The following is a 22091-nucleotide window of genomic DNA, read 5'->3' as shown; positions in this document are numbered from 1 at the left end:
GCTAAAGGTTTGAATGAATGGCTGCCCTGTGTGAGGGCATGCCAATTCTTGTGTCTGATAAGATGTTTTTCCTGTCTCATCATTTGGAAGGGGAAGCGCAAGATTAAATTAAACATCCCTCTCCTGCACACCAGTCCAATCCAGTGAAGATTGTTGCTATATTACAAGAGGTTCACGGTTGCTCAGATTCCTGTGTAGTCTTGCAAAAGGCTTTGTTTTTAAGAAAACAGCAAGAAGAGTTTTCCCTCTTATAGATGAGTCTTATGGAGAAGGTCAAACAGTGTGCTCCTAATGCTGAGGTTTTATTAAGGGATCAGTTTGTGGAGCCGGTTTTAGATGGGGTGTTGCATTGTTAGTAGAGGCAGCTGGTGCAAAGGCAGCCTGCACTCTTGTTGCTTGACATCAGGGGAGAGGCTGTTAGGTGGGAACGTGAAGTGTTGTCTTGTGGCGGAAGTGGTAAAGTAATTCTGTCTCTGATGTATATTGAATTCAGCGTGGGGTCTGTAGTGGTCCTCTGGAAGTGGTTCATTCGACCTCTAAGACAGAGATGAGTGAGATGAAGGAACTGTTAAAACATCAGGAGGAGCAGCTTAATCAGCTTACTGAAAGCATTGGTCTTTTGAAGAGTTCCTGTCTACAGACCCATTCATTCAGTAGTACCTGTTTAATATGCAGACACTGAAAACAACATGGTCATTTCCCTCGAGAGTGTGATGGTGAACATGTTCCCTGCTCCCAGGTTTCTTCACAGGGCATCCTTGCATCAGCACCCAGTCCCATTCTACTATGGCTTCAGAAAGCTAGCACCCACCACACTGCAGAGACACAGTTCCTGTGGGGCATTTCTAGGCTCAGGGGTTGTTTTAAATAGTCTAGCTGCAGTTTGACAACTTGTTTCATCCTCTCTGCATATCGATATGAGAATGGGTGGCATAACAGTGCTTTGTCTGGTAGATACTGGGCCCATGGTATCTATGGTTAGATAAAGTTTCTTCCAACAGCTTAAAGTGGCTAATACTTTGGCCACTCACTACACCGGTTACATAAAGCTGAGTGTTGAGCTGTGTGGTTACTACAGTAAGTAATGCATTACTCTAATCTGACTACTTTTCTAGGTAACGGGTAATCTAAGGCGTCACTATTTGCAATCCAGTAATCAGATTAAAGTTACTTATCCAAGTCACTGTGCGTTACTATTTTTGTCATTTTCTTAGTAAAACAGATATGTTTTTGCTTTCTTCTTGTGTCTCGGGGAGTGGCATCTGGCCAACGCAACAATTGTGTCCCATTTTCAGCATGAGGACAAAAACAGCACACCGCGACACAAATGTAAACCGTGGAGGGAGGAGAAAGATACGCTTTTCTAGCTGAAATTCCCTCACTATTGTGAGTTTGTGTCAGCTAAAGATGACAATATCAAGGTTAGTTGTGCACTCTGTGCTGCGATAAAGTGCTATCTAGCTTAAAAAAACTACGTCAGATTTGGAGAAACATCTGGAGTCGCAGCACAGCACAGTCACACTTACAGAGCGAGTCCCACCAGGTGGAGAAGCAGAGCTGCGGCTAATGCAGGAGCCCCCCAGCACCCACAACAAAAGCTGGACTTTGGTAAAAACCAGTAAGTGTGTGTGGGGGTGGGGGGGGGCTGAAGAAGCTGGTCGGACAGTATGTAGTAGAGGAAATGCTGCCACTTTATTTATTCATTTTTTTTGGGGGGGGGGGGGGGGGGGGGGGGTGTTTACTGGTGTTGTGGCAAAAAGTGATCGTCTGCCATGAAGTGATTCTGATGTGTTTCTGTGGGTTTTTACGTGTAATGTCTTTGCTCATATTGGTAAACAGAGTGCAGTCAGCATGATTTTTGAAGGGCTTATATATAAAATGCAGAAATAACCTGTTTTTCAACAATCTTTAGGAGTCTGTGTTATTGTACCTACATTATAATCAATCCTGTGCTTGTTGGCCACTTAAAATATCTTTATAGATCTGTGATGTTATATTTGTTGTGATTTCTGCAGCTCTGAGCCAGATTTCTGTTTAAAAAGACATTTTTAATGTCAGACAGTTTTTACCTTGATACCGTATTATATATATATATACATATATATATATGCATATGTACATATGTACATATGTACATATATATATATATGTATATATATATATATATATATATATACATATACATACTGTTAGATCCCACAGGTTTTACCTCTGTGACAGCTACTCCGTTTCATAGGGACCTGATCACTTGGGTCGGCAGGGTATTACCCACTTCCGAGCTCAGTGACAGTACTTAAGCTGTGGCGGGGCTGCTCGTCTGGCTCTAACTGCTAATAATCCTAACATCTGCCCCGCTACCTCTGTATTCTGATGCTGTCGGTCAGGAAGGCTCACACAGTCGACCCAAAATACAGCCCAATTAGTTATAGCAGCCAGCCCCTTTGATCAGTGCACTTGTAACCGACCAGATTCTTTTATCGGCTCGGACAGTGAGCCCAAGGGACATAGGTAAAGTTGAAGTGGATTACATACGACTAGTGTGTCCAAAACAGAACCAGATATTATAGCTTAACTTGCCTATCATTTTATTGTTCCGTGGACATTAAGTGTACCGTTAAAAAGGGAATAAATTCTCAACGAATTATACTGACTTTTTAGAGTCAAATTTTATTATGCAGGTTTTCAGCTCAAGCAGGTAGCATTTAGCTCTGAATCAATCTTCAATCAATTCTCAACATGCAGTAATCACTTCTAAATCTCAGATCTCAAAATTAATATAAATCAATCACATTTCTTAAACAGTAAATACTTATGAGCTGGGTTGTTGAAGAAGGGGCTTAAAATATCCAATTCTGTCGATAAATCCTTTTTGAAGAGACTGCTTTCAAGTGAGTCACTCGGCCAAAGCAACCACACCCAAAATCCAGTCCATTACTGACTCAGTGAAGTGGGGGGAAAAAGGAGAAGTCCAAAAAGAGAGGTATTGACCTCTTTCAGTTGACTGTCCTTCTTTTTTATAATCTTACTGTTCTTCGGATATCCTTTTCGAATTCCAACAGCTTAGGTACTTCCAATCTTCATCTGATAATGCAGGGAGAATTCTCACAAAGACATTTGAAGTCAATTAAATGTCCACATCTGGATTGGCTGGGTCCACTCTGTAGACTTGTCCTGGTGTTGGGAAGGGCTCCCTAGATTCTCCCTCGATGCTTCTGTGCATCACCTTTTATAGCTCAAGTCTAAGACACATCCTAGTTTTAAAACATCATCATGACACATTATCACTCCACTGTTTGATTACCAATTATGGTATTTGGCTTTGACCATTACTTCATCCCCTCTCCCCTCTGGGCCTTTCGGTACTTTTCCACTCTCAACATGCCTGGACATGTTTTCTCCCCCCTGTTCTCACTCATCCTTGGTAACATCTTTCTGTTCCTTATTTTACCCTGCTCTGTGATTCTCTAAGATTTCACAATTTCCTTAACTTGTTGTGCTTTAAAATCATTACTTTGTTACACACATCCTGATCAACTTTAGAAATCATACAGATTATCTGTTACACTCTATAAATCAACTTTATTATTTTATATAAATCAAAATTATGATTGTCCACACAGTACCAGCCGTAGGCCATCGAAGAACCTAAATCTCAACCTCAACCCACTTCATTCGACAATACATATACATACATATACACACATACATACATATACACACATACATACATATACACACATACATACATATACACACATACACATGTACACAGATATACGCATACATATACACACATATATACACGTACATATCAACACATATATACACATACATACATATATACACATATTTACACATATACACACATACATACATATACACACATATACACATACATATACACACATATATACACATACATACATATACACACATACATACATATACATACATATACACACATACATACATATACATACATACACACACATACACACATATACACACATATACACACATACATACATATACACACATACATACATATACACACATATATACACATACATACATATACACACATATACACACATATATACACATATACACACATACATACATATACACACATATATATGTATATATGTATACGTATATATGTGTGTATATATATATATGTATATATGTGTATATATATATATGTATATATGTGTATATATATATATATATATATATATATATATATATATATATATGTATACGTATATACACACGCATATACATATATATATATATATATATATATATATATATACAAATATATATATACACATATATATATACACATATATATATACACACATATATATATTCAATTCAATTCAATTCAATTTTATTTATATAGCACCAAATCACAACAAACTGTCGCCTCAAGGCGCTTTTTATTGTGGGTAAAGACCCTACAATAATACAGAGAAAACCCAACAGTCAAAACGACCCCCTATGAGCAAGCACTTGGCGACAGTGGAAAGGAAAAACTCCCTTTTAACAGGAAGAAACCTCCAGCAGAACCAGGCTCAGGGAGGGGCAGTCATCTGCCGCGACCGGTTGGGCTGAGGGGAGAGAAAGACATGCTGTGGAAGAGAGCCAGAGATTAATATCAATTAATGATTAAATGCAGAGTGGAGTATAAACAAAGTAAATAAGGTGAATGAGAAACAGTGCATTATGTGAACCCCCCAGCAGACTAGGCCTATAGCAGCATAACTAAGGGATGGTTCAGGGTCACCTGATCCAGCCCTAACTATAAGCTTTATCATAAAGGAAAGTTTTAAGCCTAATCTTAAAAATAGAGAGGGTGTCTGTCTCCCGAATCCAAGCTGGAAGCTGGTTCCACAGAAGAGGCGCCTGAAAGCTGAAGGCTCTGCCTCCCATTCTACTCTTAAGTATCCTAGGAACCACAAGTAAGCCAGCAGTCTGAGAGCGAAGTGCTCTGTTGGGGTGATATGGTACTATGAGGTCTTTGAGATAAGATGGTGCCTGATTATTCAAGACTTTGTATGTGAGGAGAAGAATTTTAAATTCTATTCTAGATTTAACAGGGAGCCAATGAAGAGAAGCCAATATGGGAGAAATCTGCTCTCTCTTTCTAGTCCCTGTCAGTACTCTAACTGCAGCATTTTGGATCAGCTGAAGGCTTTTCAGGGAGCTTTTAGGACAGCCTGATAATAATGAATTACAATAATCCAGCCTAGAAGTAATAAATGCATGAATGAGCTTTTCAGCATCACTCTGAGAAAGGATGTTTCTAATTTTAGAAATATTGCGCAAATGCAAAAAAGCGGTCCTACATATTTGTTTAATATGTGCATTGAAGGACATATCCTGGTCAAAAATGACTCCAAGATTTCTCACAGTGTTACTGGAGGCCAAAGTAATGCCATCCAGAGTAAGTATCTGGTTTGACACCATGTTTCTAAGATTTGTGGGGCCGAGAACAAGAATTTCAGTTTTATCTGAATTTAGAAGCAGGAAATTAGAGGTCATCCAGGCCTTAATGTCTTTAAGACATTCCTGCAGTTTAACTAATTGATGTGTGTCATCTGGCTTCATGGATAGGTAAAGCTGAGTATCATCTGCATAACAATGAAAATTGATGCAGTGCTTTCTAACAATACTGCCTAAGGGAAGCATGTATAATGTAAATAAAATTGGTCCTAGCACAGAACCCTGTGGAACTCCATAATTAACCTTAGTGTGTGAAGAAGACTCCCCATTTACATGAACAAATTGGAGTCTATGAGATAAATATGATTCAAACCACTGCAGTGCAGTACCTTTAATACCTATAGCAAGCTCTAATCTCTGTAATAAAATGTTATGGTCAACAGTATCAAAAGTTGCACTGAGGTCCAACAGGACAAGAACAGAGATGAGTCCACTGTCAAAGGCTCTAAGAAGATCATTTGTAACCTTCACTAATGCTGTTTCTGTACTGTGATGAATTCTGAAACCTGACTGAAACTCTTCAAATAAACCGTTCCTCTGCAGATGATCAGTTAGCTGTTTTACAACTACTCTTTCAACAATCTTTGAGAGAAAAGGAAGGTTGGAGATTGGCCTATAATTAGCTAAGACAGCTGGGTCAAGTGATGGCTTTTTAAGCAGAGGTTTAATTACAGCCACCTTGAAGGTCTGTGGTACATAGCCAACTAATAAAGACTGATTGATCATTTTTAAGATTGAAGCATCAATAATTGGAAAGACTTCTTTGAACAGTCTAGTAGGAATGGGATCTAACAAACATGTTGCTGGTTTGGAGGAAGTAACTATTGAAGTTAACTCTGAAAGATCAACTGGAGCAAAAGAGTCTAAACAAATACCAGCAGTGCTGAAAGCAGCCGAACATGAAGAATAATCTTTGAGATGGTTATGAATAATTTTTTCTCGAATGTCTAAAATTTTATTTGTAAAGAAATCCATGAAGTCACTACTAGTTAACGTGAAAGGAATACTCGGCTCTACAGAGCTTTGACTCTTTGTCAGCCTGGCTACAGTGCTGAAAACAAACCTGGGGTTGTTCTTATTTTCTTCAATTAATGATGAATAGTAAGATGTCCTAGCTTTATGGAGGGCTTTTTTATAGAGCAACAAACTCTTTTTCCAGGCTAAATGAGCATCTTCTAATTTAGTGAGACACCATTCCCTCTCCAGCTTTCGGGTTATCTGCTTTAAGCTGTGCGTTTGTGAATTATACCACGGAGTCAGGCACTTCTGATTTGAAGCTTTCCTTTTCAGAGGAGCCACAGTATCCAAAGTTATACGCAGTGAGGATGTAAAACTATTGAGGAGATAATCGACCTCACTGGGAGCAGAGTTTAGGTAGCTGCTCTGCACTGTGTTGACACTGAAGAGCATAACAATGAAGGAATTAGAGCCTTAAACTTAGTTACAGCACTTTCAGAAAGACTTCTACTGTAATAAAACTTATTCCCCACTGCTGTGTAATCCATTAAAGTAAATGTAAATGTTACTAAGAAATGATCAGACAGGAGGGGGCTTTCAGGGAATACTGTTAAGTCTTCAGTTTCTATGCCATATGTTAGGACAAGATCCAGAGTATGATTAAAGTGGTGGGTGGGCTCCTTTACATTTTGAGAGAAGCCAATTGAATCTAACAATAGATTAAATGCAGTGTTGAGGCTGTCATTCTCAGCATCTACATGGATGTTAAAATCACCCACTATAATTATTTTATCTGAACTGAGCACTAAATCAGATAAAAAGTCTGAGAAATCAGACAGAAACTCTGAGTAAGGACCAGGTGGACGATAGATAATAACAAATAAAACAGGTTTTTGATTTTCCCAATTAGGATGGACAAGACTAAGAGTCAGGCTTTCAAAAGAATGAAAACTTTGTCTGGGTCTTTGATTAATTAATAAGCTGGAATTGAAGATTGCAGCTAATCCTCCTCCTCGACCTGTGCTTCGAGCATTCTGACAGTTACTGTGACTCGGGGGTGTTGATTCATTTAAACTAACATATTCATCCTGCTGTAACCAGGTTTCTGTAAGGCAGAATAAATCAATACGTTGATCAATTATTAAATCATTTACTAATAGGGACTTGGAAGAGAGAGACCTAATGTTTAACAATCCACATTTAATTGTTTTATTCTTTGGTGCAGTTGATGAAGCTGTATTATTTATTGTTTTTGAATTTTTATGCTTAAATAGCTTTTTGCTGATTTTAGCTTTGGTTTTTGGTGGTCTGGGAGCAGGCACCGACTCTATGGGGATGGGGTTTTGGGGGGATGGCAGGAGGAGAGAAGCTGCAGAGAGGCATGTAAGACTGCAGCTCTGCTTCCTGGTCTCAACCCTGGGTAGTCAGTTTTTAGGAGGGTTAATAAATTTGGCCAGATTTCTAGAAATGAGAGCTGCTCCATCCAAAGTGGGATGGATGCCGTCTCTCCTAACAAGACCAGGTTTTCCCCAGAAACTTTGCCAATTATCTATGAAGCCCACGTCATTTTTTGGACACCACTCAGACAGCCAGCGATTCAAGGAGAACATGCGGCTAAACATGTCGCTCCTGGTCTGATTGGGGAGGGGCCCAGAGAAAACTACAGAGTCCGACATCGTTTTTGCAAAGTTACACACCGAGTCAATATTAATTTTAGTGACCTCCGATTGGCGTAACCGGGTGTCATTACTGCCGACGTGAATAACGATCTTACCAAATCTACGATTAGCCTTAGCCAGCAGTTTCAAATTTCCATGAATGTCGCCTGCTCTGGCCCCTGGAAGACATTTGACTATGGTCGCCGGTGTCTCTAGCTTCACGTTTCTCAAAACAGAGTCACCAATAACCAGAGTTTGTTCCTCGGCGGGTGTGTCGCCGAGTGGAGAAAAACGGTTAGAGACGTGAACAGGTTGGTGGTGTACCCGGGGCTTCTGCTTAGGACTACGCTTCCTCCTCACCGTCACCCAGCTGGCCTGTTTTCCCTGCTGCTCGGGATCTGCTGGGGGGGAGCTAACGGCGGCTAAGCTACCATGGTCCGCACCCGCTACAGGGGCCTGGCTAGATGTAGGATTTTCCAGGGTGCGGAGCCGAGTCTCCAGTTCAAAAAGCCTGGCCTCCAGAGCTACAAACAGACTACATTTATTACAAGTACCGTTACTGCTAAAGGAGGCCGAGGAGTAACTAAACATGTGAAACCCAGAGCAGGAAAGTGCAGGAGAGGAAGCCATGCTGGTAGTGAGTCGGCTAAGGGCTAAGCTACTAGCTAAGCTAAGCTAGCGAATTTCTAAAAACAAATAAAGTGAGTAATGTGAATACAGGTGATTCAGCAAAGAGTATGCTATTTAAAGTAGGTGAAGATTACACTAAAATATGTTATTATCCAGATAAATCAAGTTATACAGATATAACAGCTAACAGACAGCAAAACACTGTGCTCCGAAACAGGAACAGGAAGTGATACAATACCGCAGTGAGAGCCAACACCAAAGACACATATATATAGATATACACATATATATACACATATATATATATATATATATACACATATATACACATATATATATACACATATATATACATACACATATATATACACATATATGTATATACACATATATATACATACACATATACACATATATATACATACACATATATATATATATATACACATACACATATACACACATATATATATATATATATATATATACATGTGAGTGCTGAATTGCGATGGCATTTTTTTCATCCAATGACAGAGAAGCCACGTGGGTCTGTTGCTGCTGCTTCGGCTTGCAGCGCTGCTGTTCATATGTAAAGTAGAGTCGTTAACACCTCCCGCCTGCCGGCTCCCCCGCACCTTTACCCCCCGCTGATTCTGTTGGTACATAAACGACCATATCCGTGTCAGGCGAACGAAAATGCGCTTTCCCGTAAGCTGACGAAAGCTGACGTTTACCAGCGGCGCCCGTGTCAGTATACGGGGACGAACATGCTTCTTTTCGTGCAGTGTGAGCAGATTATCAGCTCAAAGAAGTAAGAACAATGGTTTTAATGAGTGCTCAGAACATTCCACAGAAATAAATATTTTTATGGAAAATTTGGTATTTCTAGTTTTTTCTTGTGTCCACAGAGTCTCCAGTGTAAAGAAAAATCCAGAACCAGAGCTCCAGGCCCCCAGTGAGAGTAGCTGTGTACAAAGTAGGACTTACCATCTACTTATTTCTGAAAACCAGATTTCTTATTGTGTTCAGACATTAAAAAGTTTTCCAGCTTTGTAGTTTAGCTAATTTTCTTTCTTTCAGATGCTGCTCTGCAGGAGGTTTCAGACAGACTTAAGAACATTCTGAGGAGAAGATGTGAACATGTGATAGAAGGAACTGATAGAACAGGAAATCGAACCCTTCTCAACAAGATCTACACTGAACTTTATATCGTGAATGGACAGAGGGAATATATTCACACCCAACATGAGGTGAGGCAGGTGGACAGAGCTTCCAAGAAGATGATCGTCCCTGAAACACCAATCAGATGCCAGGACATCTTCAAAGACTTACCCGACCAACAAAGACCCATCAGAGTGGTTCTCACAAATGGCATTGCTGGCATTGGAAAAACCTTCTCAGTGCAGAAGTTCACTCTGGACTGGGCAGAGGGCTTGGAGAACCAAAACCTCAGTGTGGTGATTCTGCTTTCATTCAGGGAGCTGAACTTGATCAGAGATCAGCAGTACAGTCTTCTGCAGCTGCTCCATGTTTTCCATCCTACATTACAGAAGGTCCCAGCAGAGAGGCTCACTGTCTGTAATCTTCTGTTCATCTTTGATGGCCTGGATGAAAGCAGACTTTCATTGGATTTCACCAACAGGAAGCTCGTGTCTGATGTCAGACAGAAGTCATCAATCAGAGAGCTGGTGGCAAACCTCATCGAGGGGAATCTGCTTCCCTCGGCTCTCATCTGGATAACTACCCGACCTGCAGCAGCCAATCAGATCCCTCCTAGATGTGTTGACAGGGTGACAGAAGTAAGAGGCTTCACTGATGCCCAGAAGGAGGAGTACTTCAGGAGGAGATTCAGTGATGAAGAGCTGTCCAGCAGAATCATCTCCCACATGAAGACATCCAGGAGCCTCCACGTCATGTGCAGAATCCCAGTCTTCTGCTGGATCACTGCTACAGTTCTGGAGGACATGATGACTACAGAGCAGACAGGAGAGCTGCCCAAGACTCTGACTGACATGTACTCACACTTCCTGTTAGTTCAGATAAAAAAGAAGCAGAACAAGTACCATGAAGGACATGAGACGAGTCAACAGGAGCTCAGTGAAGCTGACAGGGAAGTTCTTCTGAAGCTGGGGAGGCTGGCATTTGAACATCTGGAGAAAGGAAACATCATGTTCTACCAAGAAGACCTGGAGCAGTGTGGTCTGGATGTGACAGAGGCCTCGGTGTACTCAGGAGTTTGTACAGAGATCTTCAAACAGGAGTATGTGAGCTTCAAGAAATCAGTTTACAGCTTTGTTCATCTGAGCATTCAGGAGTTCCTGGCTGCAGTCTACATGTTCCACTGTTACACCAAGAGGAAGATGGAGGTGCTGCAGGCCTTTATGTGTAAGGACATCTCATCTCTGGATGAGTTTCTGATAACAGCCATGGAGAAATCCTTTGAAAGCAAAACCTCCCACCTGGAACTGTTTGTTCGCTTCCTTCATGGCCTCTGTGTGGAATCCAATCAGAAACTTCTTAGAGGTCTGCTGGGTCAGATAGAGATCAGTCCAGAAATGATCCAGAGAGTCAGCAAAAACCTGAAGGAGATTAACGCATCTGACAAGTGTCCTGATGGAAGCATCAACATCTTCCACTGTCTGATGGAGATGAAAGACCTCTCAGTATATCAGGACATTCAAGAGTTCCTGAAGTCAGGGAACAAATCAGTGATGAAACTCTCTGAAATCCAGTGCTCAGCTCTGGCCTACATGCTGCAGATGTCAGAGGAGGTTTTGGATGAGTTTGACCCTGCAAAGTACAACACATCAGATGAGGGACGACATAGACTGCTTCCAGCTGTGAGGAACTGCAGAAAGGCTCGGTGAGTCCGGATGTGGCTAACGTTATGAATCAGTGTAGAGTAATAGATTAGTTCATAAAAAAGATTCTTTATAAAATATCCTCATGGATCAGTTTTCTACTTGTTTATTGCAAACTTCAGATGTCAGTTTGATTTTGTCAGAGATCATGTTGAGCTTTTTCAAACACAGTGAAAAATGTTTTTTCACAAAAAATTATTTGGATGATTTAATTTTTATGCTTGTACCTTGGGCTGAAACAGCAGCCATTGTGGTCACATGTAACGATGGTGAGGCAACACATGATGCTGTCACAGTGATTTGATTTTAGCAGTAGAAATTAAATCAGTAAATTTATTGATTGCAGAGTGTGCTGAAACTTTCCTCAGTTCAGCACACTCTGAAGAGTCAGTCGGAATGAATCTGAGTCCAACTTTTCATGTTAAAGAGGGAGGTGAGTCAGATGTGGGATCAGATCACACTGACAGACTGTGGACAGCATGGATACCTGAATAGAACACCACTGTCTCTCCTTCCACTGCACAAAAGAGAAAGGAAAAAAAAAGTCAAATAAGAAGTGTCCAGTTGTTTTGCATCAAGTGCATGAAGTATATATAAAGTGCCTTTTTCATAATAACATGTTTTCTAATATATGTGTCAACACAGATTTCACAGTGTTTCAGATGTTTGCTGTATAATGCTGAGCTCATCTGTGAACTCCAACCCCTCCCATCTGAGAGAGCTGCACCTGAGTTCAGTGAACCTGGAGAATTTTGCAGCAGAACTGTTTGGTGCTCTGGAGAGTCCAAACTGTAAACTAGAGAAACTGAGGTCAGTTTATAGAATCTGTTTTTATCTCTGCAGGTATTTCAATAACATGAACTGTGATGTAATCTGCAAATAATGTGTGGCTCCAGCGCTCTAAGACGAAGGATTGGAGCACTAAACTTTTTTTTTTCTCAGTTCCAATCATTGTTGTTTTTGGCAAACCATTTTAGTTTTAGTCCTAGCCTTTTGGATGAAAATGCTCCTTAGTTTTAGTCAATAAAAACTCAAAAAAGCTTTAGTCAAGTTTTAATCAGCTTTAGTGGGGAAAAAAATTAGAAAATATTTGTCTTCACAAATTAATTTGAATAATTAGCGGTAACAGTGGAATCAGTTATTCCAAAAATACAATAAACAAAAACATTCTCACCTTGGCAATTGGGACTTTATTTCTCAGAATTTGCTAAAGATGAGGAACACAAGCTTCACTTGACCTCGTCTGCCAGATAAATAATAATAATTATTATAATAATTGAATTGATTTTCCCAAATTGAGCATTCACAGTGTTGGAAAATCCTGCACAGTTATAGCAATCTAATAATTCTCATTCCCATGTTGCACCGGTAAGTGACCAGGGTCAGATTTAGTCTGCTATGTTAGGATGGGCAGCTGGAAATATAAACAGGCAACATGACCTGAGGTCAGAACAGCCAACTAATGACCCGCAGGTTGCTGGATTGAGAGCCTTTTTACACTTTTTAAGATGACAGTTTTGTGTATGCTGAATTAACAATTGGAACAAACTGATTCTAAAAATTACTTCATTCTGGTCCATATGTAGCAGCTGTATGATGATTTCTGCAGGCTGAAGAACATCTACACTTTTATAGATTATACACAATCAAATTACACAGAGAGACTCTCTCCAAATGCACAAATTTCCCCGTCGTGGGATCATTAAAGTTTTATCTTATCTCTTATCTTAAAACCACAGAACAAAAGCTGAGAAAGTTTTCTGCTAGAACACTTCTGGTAAATATTGCTATAATTCATGCTGTTACAGCTGGAGTAAAATCAAGATTTAATTAATCAGAGTAAATATTCACTGAAACTAAATATCTTAATGTGTGTGTGAATTAACATTAACTCTTATAGAAAAAAGAAATGTTGACAACCGACAAAGCTACGGATGATGTGCTTCATATCACCCTATCCTTAACTTCCTCTTTGTGTCTCTGCATGTCCTTCATCCATGAATCTATGCTGTGGTTTTCCTCTCCATCTTCAACATATTAACATCCACACATGTCCAAACAATTTCAATTCAATTCAGTTTTATTCATATAGCACCAAACCACAACAAACTGTCACCTCAAGTTGCTTTATATTGTAAGGTAAAGACCCTACAATAATTTTACAGAAAATCCAACAGTCAAAACGACCCCCTATGAGGAGTTGGAGTTTGGAGGTAATACTGACAACTGATTTGTGTGTGTAAGACGCTGATGTGATGATGATCACAATAACAGAAGGGCCAGTCACTATTAATTTTAGAGAAACACATCGAATTTGATTACCAGTGATTTCATCTCCATGTTCTAATCTTCATTCAGATTGGAGAACTGCAGTTTGTCAGAGACCTGCTGTGCTGCTCTGGTCTCTGCTCTGAAGTCCAACCGAACCAGGCTGAAACATCTGGGTCTAATAACAAACAACCTACAGGAAACAGGAGTGAAAGAGCTGTGCAGTTTCCTAGAGAGTCCACTCTGTAATCTGGAGACTGTGAGGTCAGTCTACTTAGTTTCTGTTGCTACTATAAATCTTCCATCCATAAACCGGTATGTTTTATTTTGATAATAACTTATTTACTTGAATTTAGCTAATTTAGTTAACATATTAGATTAATTTGAGGAAGATTTATGTTGATGAAATATCGTACTCACAAAAATAAATAAAGCGACCCCTTTTTAATCTTCTGTCTGCCTGTAACATTGTTCATTATGACTGGTTTGGTGGTGTGTCAGTGATGGTTTGGAGAGGTATATGTGTGGAAGGACGCACAGACCTCTACAAGCTAGGCAACAACACCCTGACTGCCATCAGGTATTGGACCAACTGTCAGACCCTACACTGCTGCACTGGGTCCTGGGGTATGGCAATACCTGGCCTCATGTGGTTATAGTACATAGGAAGTTCCCAGAGGACAAAGGAACAGATACAATTGAAGAAGAAGAAGAAGAAACAGCCTTTATTGTCCCACAGAGGGGAAATTTGGGTGTAACAGCAGCCGCAGTTATTATAAATATAAATAAAGATATAATAATTCACACTATTAAGAAAAGAATATGTATAAAATCAACAAACAATATTAACCTTAATACTACTAATAATAATAACACTATATACAATGTGCATGATGTGCCGGACTATTTACAGTATATTATATATTATCCTACATTGTGTAGGTTATTGTGGTTTTTGTTGGGAGCAGTGATGGTTATACAGTCTTACAGCTGCTGGGAGGAAGGATCTGCGGTAACGCTCCTTTGTGCATTTAGGATGCAGCAGTCTTTCACTGAAGGAGCTCTCCAGCTCAGCAACAGTTTCATGCATGGGATGGGAGACCTTGTCCATCAGTGATGTTATTTTGGTCATTTTAATTGACTGGCCCCCAGTCCTAGTCGTCTCAATGGGTGCATGCCCGAATGCTGTCAGGCGTCAATACAAGTATGTGAGGGGCCATACAAACTACTGAGTTTGTATACAGCTCATTTGGTAACATTGAGCAGCATATTTAGAGGTCCCATTGCCTACCACTTTAACAAATGTCAGTTTCACATGTCCCCAGAATGTAGATTTAGGTATCTGCGCAAAACACCACACAGATTTTTTACATGTGCCTTACACTACCAGTTAGGCTCCCTTTCATAATGTCTTAGTGTCTGTGGTTTCAAGTCATAATGGAATCGCTTCTGCACCCACTTCTTTTACTGTCTCTGGCCTTCATTATAGACCTAACTGAGACACTCCATGGGTTCCTTCGAAGGAAGCTCATTTGTGCTTGTATTCCCAATCTAATTCTTTTGGTCACTACCCAAAGCTCATGACCATAGGTGAGGGCAGGCACACCAATCAATTGGTAAATCAGCAGCTTTGCTTTCACACACAGCTCCCTCTTTAACACGACAGACTAGTGCAGTATCAGCATCACTGCAGATGCAGCCCCGATCTGTCTGTCAATCTCCCTTTCCCTTTTCACCATCACTCGTGAACAAGACCTTGAGATAGATAAACTCTTCCACATGGGGCAACAACTTGTCCCTGAGCTGGTGTGGGCACTCAGAATTAGAGGTGCTAATTCTCATGCCAGCCGCTTCACACTCAGCTGTGAACCATTCCACTGTGAGCTGGAGGCCACCACCTAACGAAGCCAACAGGATTGCATCATCTGCAAAGAGCAGAGAAGAGATTCTTAAGCCACCAAAGCAGAAGCTTTTTGCCATCTACTACGCCTAGAAATCCTATCCATAAAAATTATGAATAGAATTGGTGACAAAGGGCAGCCCTGGCAAAGTCCAACACCCACTGAAAACAAGACAATCAATCAATCAATCAATCAATCAATCAATCAATCAATCAATCAATCAATCAATCAATCAATCAATCAATCAATCAGTCAGTCAGTCAGTCAGTCAATCCTTTATTAGTCATTGTACACAATGTACACAATAAAATTATGTTCCAGAAAAAACCCATCCAAGAAAAAGAACAAACAAACCAAACAAACAGGGGAGATAAGTGTCTGCAGCCATGCTGCCATCACAGAGAGGCACTGCTGTTTAAAGAGATGAAACAATAGCAAACACAGGAGCAGATGAGGAGAAAAAAAATCATCTCGTACTATGCCCCCACAGGGCACAATATGAGGTTGGAAAAAAACCTCTGCACAGCGTAGTGAGTGCACATTTAATGCATGGAAAAGCAGGAGGGTGGGTGTGGGTGGGTGTTTGGGAGACGAGATGGGGGGTGGAGAGGGGGGGGGGGGGGGGGGGGGGGGGGGGGCAGGGGAGGCTAGTGGGTTCAGGAGTACTGTGGAGCCAATCCTAGCTCTCCCCTCGGGTAACAGTTCGCACAGGTCAAAGAGGCGGGATGTGCGGGGCGAGTAGAGCATCTGTTTACATAACTTCAAGGAGAAAAATGAGATTTCCGGCTATCCAAGGCCAGCCAGGGAGCCAAATTAGATATAAACACAGTTGTTTTGGTACAAGCTGTCACTGATTTTGGTTGCTGACTGCCTTACAGTCTCACTGGAAAACTCTCAATGGTGACAACTCCAATCATCCGAATTTTCTCTCCGCACAGAGACATACAGCTTCTCCAAGATTTAATCCGTTTCGCCTGCGGGCACGGCCACACCTGTGAATCTCAAGACTTGCATCCAACTTGCGATTCAGCTCCAGGAGATACTGAGTCTGAGTGTGCCCTGCTCTGCACATACCTTCACACTGGCCAGGCAGCCTTACCAAAGCCCGAATGGCTGCCCAGACATTTCGAATTGCGCTTGGCCTGCCGGTACCTGTCATCTGCCACCGTATTACAGGCTAACCAAGACAGATAGGATAGGACTCCTTCTTCAACTGGATGGCTCCTTTCACCTGTGACCACCATCTGGTTTGGGGATTACTGGTGCAAACTGATGTGCAGGCAGCAAGCCGAGGGGTTACAAGAATCTCCACCTGAGCTTCTCTCCTCTCACTGAGGGCAACTCTAAATTGGAACAGAGTCCAGCTCTCTCTAAGACTGGTTCCAGAGGCCAGGCGATGCACTGAGGTGATCCTGGCTATATCTAGCCAGTATCTTTCAACCTCACGCACTAGCTCAGGCTCCTTCCCCACCACAGAGGTGACATTCCATGTCCCAATAGCCAGTCTTGATAGCTAAGGATTGGTCCGCCAGGGCTTCTGCCCTTAGACACTGCCTGACACACAATGCACCCGACCTCTATGACGCCTCCTGCGGGTGGTGGGCCTACAGGACGGCACGCTCATGACTCCTCTTCGGGCTGCGGCCGGCCAGGCACCACAGGCTAATGCCTGTCACCAGACACTCTCCACTGAGCTCCCTCCCCAGGCCTGGCTCCAGGGTAGAGCCCTGGTAACCATATGCTGGGCAGGATAAACTGTTCCCATGATGACTTTTCCAAAGTGGTCGTTCAAATTGCTCTCTGTCTCACCCCTCACCCAGGACCAATTTGCTATGAGAGACAAGGCCCCGGACAACATAGCTCCTGGGATCACTAGGACACAAAAGCCCATCCACCATGATAAGTTGGCGATTCACAGAGGAGTCTGTGCATACAATTAGCCTTCATCTCTGCATACAATGTAGGCTAATAATTATATTAACGACAATAGTCCCTCCTAGATGCTAGCATGGTTTTACTATTCCTGTAGAGACATTGTCATCAGAAGTAATTCAAGAGAGCAGCTTCAGTTTCTTCATGAACAGCAGTTCAAGCCCAAAACACTCTAAACATGTCCTACAATTAAACTGGGAGGCTGGAAGAACAGCAGTAGTAAGAGACTTCAGACACTCTCAGATCATCATTTACACCTCAGAGTTAATCAAATTTTCATAACCCAATAAAAGTAGGTTTCCAGGATATGAGACTTTTGAAATCTGAACCTATCAGATGGGAATATCACTGATTTTATCCCCATATTTTATTCATTAATCAGTGTGCAAGACTGCAGTCTGTCAGAGGAATCACCTGGGCATCTCTGGTCTCGGGTCTGAAGTCCAGCCCCTCCCATCTGAAACATCTGGACCTGAGTGGAAACAGCTTGCAGGAATCAGATGTGAAGCAGCTGTCTGATTTTGTGAAGACTGGAGGATGTGAGGTCAGTATAGTGTTGGAGACAGTCCATGCTTTGCTTTTTCACACAGGGACAGGCAGGTTTGGATAGCTTAGCTGCTTAAATTCTCACCACTGGATGCCAGAAGATTGCAGACTGCACTGAAATGAATTCTGTTTGCTTAACCCTGCCAATTTAAGTGCATGATCCTAGCTAAAGTGGCTGCTGTACGACGAACATGTTTTAGTCAGCCAGAAGAAGACGATCAGAAGCAAAACATTTATCCCCAAACAGAACCAACAACCAACAAAGATAAAGGAGCACAAAAATCCAAAACAGACAAAGTTCAGGTGGTTTCCCTCTCAATGGGAGAAGTCCGACCAGACTAAACAGTTCTGTAGGCCAGCTGCAGTACCAGCAGCACAAAGTACTTCAGGAGGACTCTCAGACTCAGGCTTGGGACACACGAACGGAGCCAGACTGCTGCAGAAGACACTGCTGCTGCAGTACTGCTTCATCCAGCAGTGACTGACTGCCACAGCTCCAGAGTGAACTGCTCTGAGAACAGCTCCACTGCCACACAGTGTACGGTCTAACATCATCCCTGTGTGCTCCTCTGGATGTACCTGGACTGCTCTGATGCTGCTGCTCTGTCCCTCCACACAGTCTCTGTAGACACACTGAAGCTCCTCCACTCCTTCTGCTCCACACTCACCTGCTCCACCTCATTTTATTTCATCTTTTTATTCATTCACAGATTCTGAAGCCAGAAAGACTGTTTATTATTACTGTGAGTTACTTTTGCGAGATCCTGCAAAACTTCTTAATTTAAGGCTCTTCTGTGTTAATACTGATGAGGCAGCATCCATCTGGATCTTGAAAGGATCACTGAGAGATTGCCATCAAAAGTCTTTAATTCATAACTCAGTGGTTATTGTTGGCCAGAACAATGGCAAATCTGTACAGGGATAAAGGAATGAACCTGTCTTGCTCTCACGCCCTCACTGCTTCACCCATAATACAGTAACCACTGGGTTATGAATTAAAGATGACTTTTCGCTGCCAATCCCTCACCGATCCTTTCACCATCCCAACGGACGCCGCTGTATCAAGATTATATTAAGGTTTTGCTGTGTGGTGGGAAGGGTAGGACCCAAATGTAGGATGCATGACACTGGAGCTACACTCTTAACAGCTTTATTTGCTGGAGGCTCACAGTTGACAAGAAACAAAAACAACAAAATCTCAACTAAGCCTGGGAGAACTAGGGAAAAACTAAACTGGGAAACACACAGCGATAAAGGGGAAACACTGACGATGACACAACAATGAACACATCTTTGGTGGCTTAAATTCACGAGGTAATTAGGGCAAGTGGAAAGAGCAGGGATCAGCAGGTGAAACAAATGAAACTAATAACATAGAGGAAGAAATCTAAACACAAAGTACAAGGAACACGAGACCATCAAAATAAAACAGGAAATGACCAACTAAGACACACACGCAGACTTAACCCATGAAAACCTGACGGAGGGGTGACTAACAGACAGCTACTTGAACACACAGCCTGACAACACAGGGAAGACAGACACAAGAGACTCCACAACACAGGGGAGGGACACTAAGGGAAATCACAGGAAGTAACTAAACAAGAAACTAATAAACTAGGGGTGGGACTTTAACGCGTTAATTTCGATTAATTAATTACGGGGAAAATAACGAATTAAAAATTTTAACGCACTTTAATTGCACTTTGCACCGTGGAACGTTTCTCAGTGCACGAATTCCAGGCATACAGATTATATCAATGCATAATGTCCAAATTCAGGGGCCGCATCCTTCGAAGGACCCGGCCCACGTCCTTCACAGCCCACGAAGACCGCAAAGATTGGAAGTGAGCAGCTAGCCTTCATATCAGCTGCCCTCACCTCTGCGTAGCTCATGTCGCCTAGCAACGTGAGTGCGAAGCACAGCTGTGTAAAAGCAGCTGTTAAACGGAGAACGAACTTTTTCTCCTTTTTGTGGTTTAATTTTAAGTCTTTATTCAAAATAAGCTGTTAAAACAAGCATAACAACATCAAGTAATACAGCTGAGCGAATGATTAATTTCCAGCTATATTAAGTGAGACATTAATGTTGAATAAAACTATCCAGTTATGATGCTTAACTTTAATTTCAGGAGTTTGCTTATCACAGGAGCACTTCCACCCTTCATTGGTCTGTGTAGCAGACTGGTGGGAAAATAAACAAGATTTTGATGTTTAAGCTTATGTATATTGAATCATTCATCAACCAAACTTAAATTAATATTTCTCATGTCAAATATTTAAATGTGATTAACATGCGATTAATTTTGATTAATTAATTACAAAGCTTCAAATAAACTTGATTAATTTTTTTAATCGAGTCCCACCCCTATAATAAACATAATCAGAGATAATTAAAACAGAACAAAACAAGCACAAAACACTGGGCCATGGGCCCAGGACCACAGCAGATTAACACACATGGCTGTAAATTTAAAGATTTTGCAGGATCTCACAAAACATTTGTTTTTGTCCTCACATATTTTTGCCCTCCCATGTCCCTTGCGGGGTTCCGTAGATGTCAGGTGGCAGCAGCTGAGTAGTCTCTGTAAGCATTACATGAAGCCTGTTTGTGTTGGTAATGTCAGAGTTCTTGTATTGCCTCCTTGTATTTGATTTAAGGTTTCTCGAGATGAAAAATCAACAAATGAATACCTTCAAACTTCACAAAATGTTCACATGTTCACTCTCTATTGAACCATTATTTTAAAACCTCGTGTTTCTGTTTAGTTCTACTTCCTATCTACTAACTCATGATTACTCATTTTTCCCACTGTGGATCCCACCTGTTTCCTCTTCCCTCTTTACCTTGTGTATAAATTGTCTGTTTCCCATAGTTCTTTGTTGTGTTGTCCTTCATTCCCAGTGCTGTGTTGTGCCTGAGTTCTTGTTCCTAGTTTGTGTTCCTGGTTCCAGTCAGCTCTGCAAGTTCTGTGTTTGGAAAAGACTTCATTAAAGTTGTATTTCCTCTTCACTTCTTGACTCCCAAGTTGTGCATTCTGGGTCTGAAACCTGCCTGTATTCACAGCATTCCATGACAGTATTGCAATATTTTAGGCAGAACTACAGTACACAGTATTGGAAGTGCAAGAACCAAAAAGCATTGACAGAAAAAACAGAGATGGCTTCACCCCTTCAATCACTGCATAACCAGATGTGTAAATCTTTCTACACTTTTCAAACAGATGTGGTGACATAAATGTGCTCCAGAAAAGAGGAGTAGATAGACTGCAGCTGGATCGGGTAAACAAGGTTGCAAACCCAATACATCTTGAATAGCTTGTCAACTGCACTTGTCAGCCCTTTGTCTCCAAGTGGGAGAGCAATCTTGTCACTTCTATCGATGATCACATACTGTTGGGAAGTTCCACTAGGGTGTCCAAGGCAAATGATGACAGGCTGGTGGGTCTTTGAATCCGGATTTTTAAAAAGAGCTTGTTCCAGTCTGTGACACAAAAAGTTTGAAAACTACATTACAAAACTAGCAAATGGACACTAGCATAACGAAAAATCAGGATGATGAATTAAATTTTACATTCAAAAAGCCAGAAATAGAAAGGTTAAGACAAAAATAACATACTGGTACAAAGTCCAAGAGGTAGGAGATGGCTGATTTCAGTTGTGTGAGCACCTGGAGTGCTTTAAAGCAAAGCATGTCTATAAGAAAATAAACTTTTACATTAGTCATGTTAAACAATTAAAATTATTTAAGTATATATTCATTGCATAAAACAGTTAAATGGATGCAACACAACATACCATCAGTGTTGTTTTCAGTAGTTGATGAAGGA

General features: G+C 41.2%; 1 pseudogene; it reads left to right on the top strand.

Annotated features, from left to right (window-relative positions):
- Window positions 1-9520: 9520 nt before the first annotated feature.
- LOC115776529 (NLR family CARD domain-containing protein 3-like) lies at window positions 9521-19920 on the top strand (annotated as a pseudogene).
- The last annotated feature ends 2171 nt before the right edge of the window (window positions 19921-22091 follow it).

This window comes from Archocentrus centrarchus, unplaced genomic scaffold (assembly GCF_007364275.1).
Source record: "Archocentrus centrarchus isolate MPI-CPG fArcCen1 unplaced genomic scaffold, fArcCen1 scaffold_33_ctg1, whole genome shotgun sequence".
NCBI lineage: Eukaryota > Metazoa > Chordata > Actinopteri > Cichliformes > Cichlidae > Archocentrus > Archocentrus centrarchus.
Note: the sequence above shows the minus strand (reverse complement) of the source record. Positions and strands in the feature narration are given on the sequence as shown.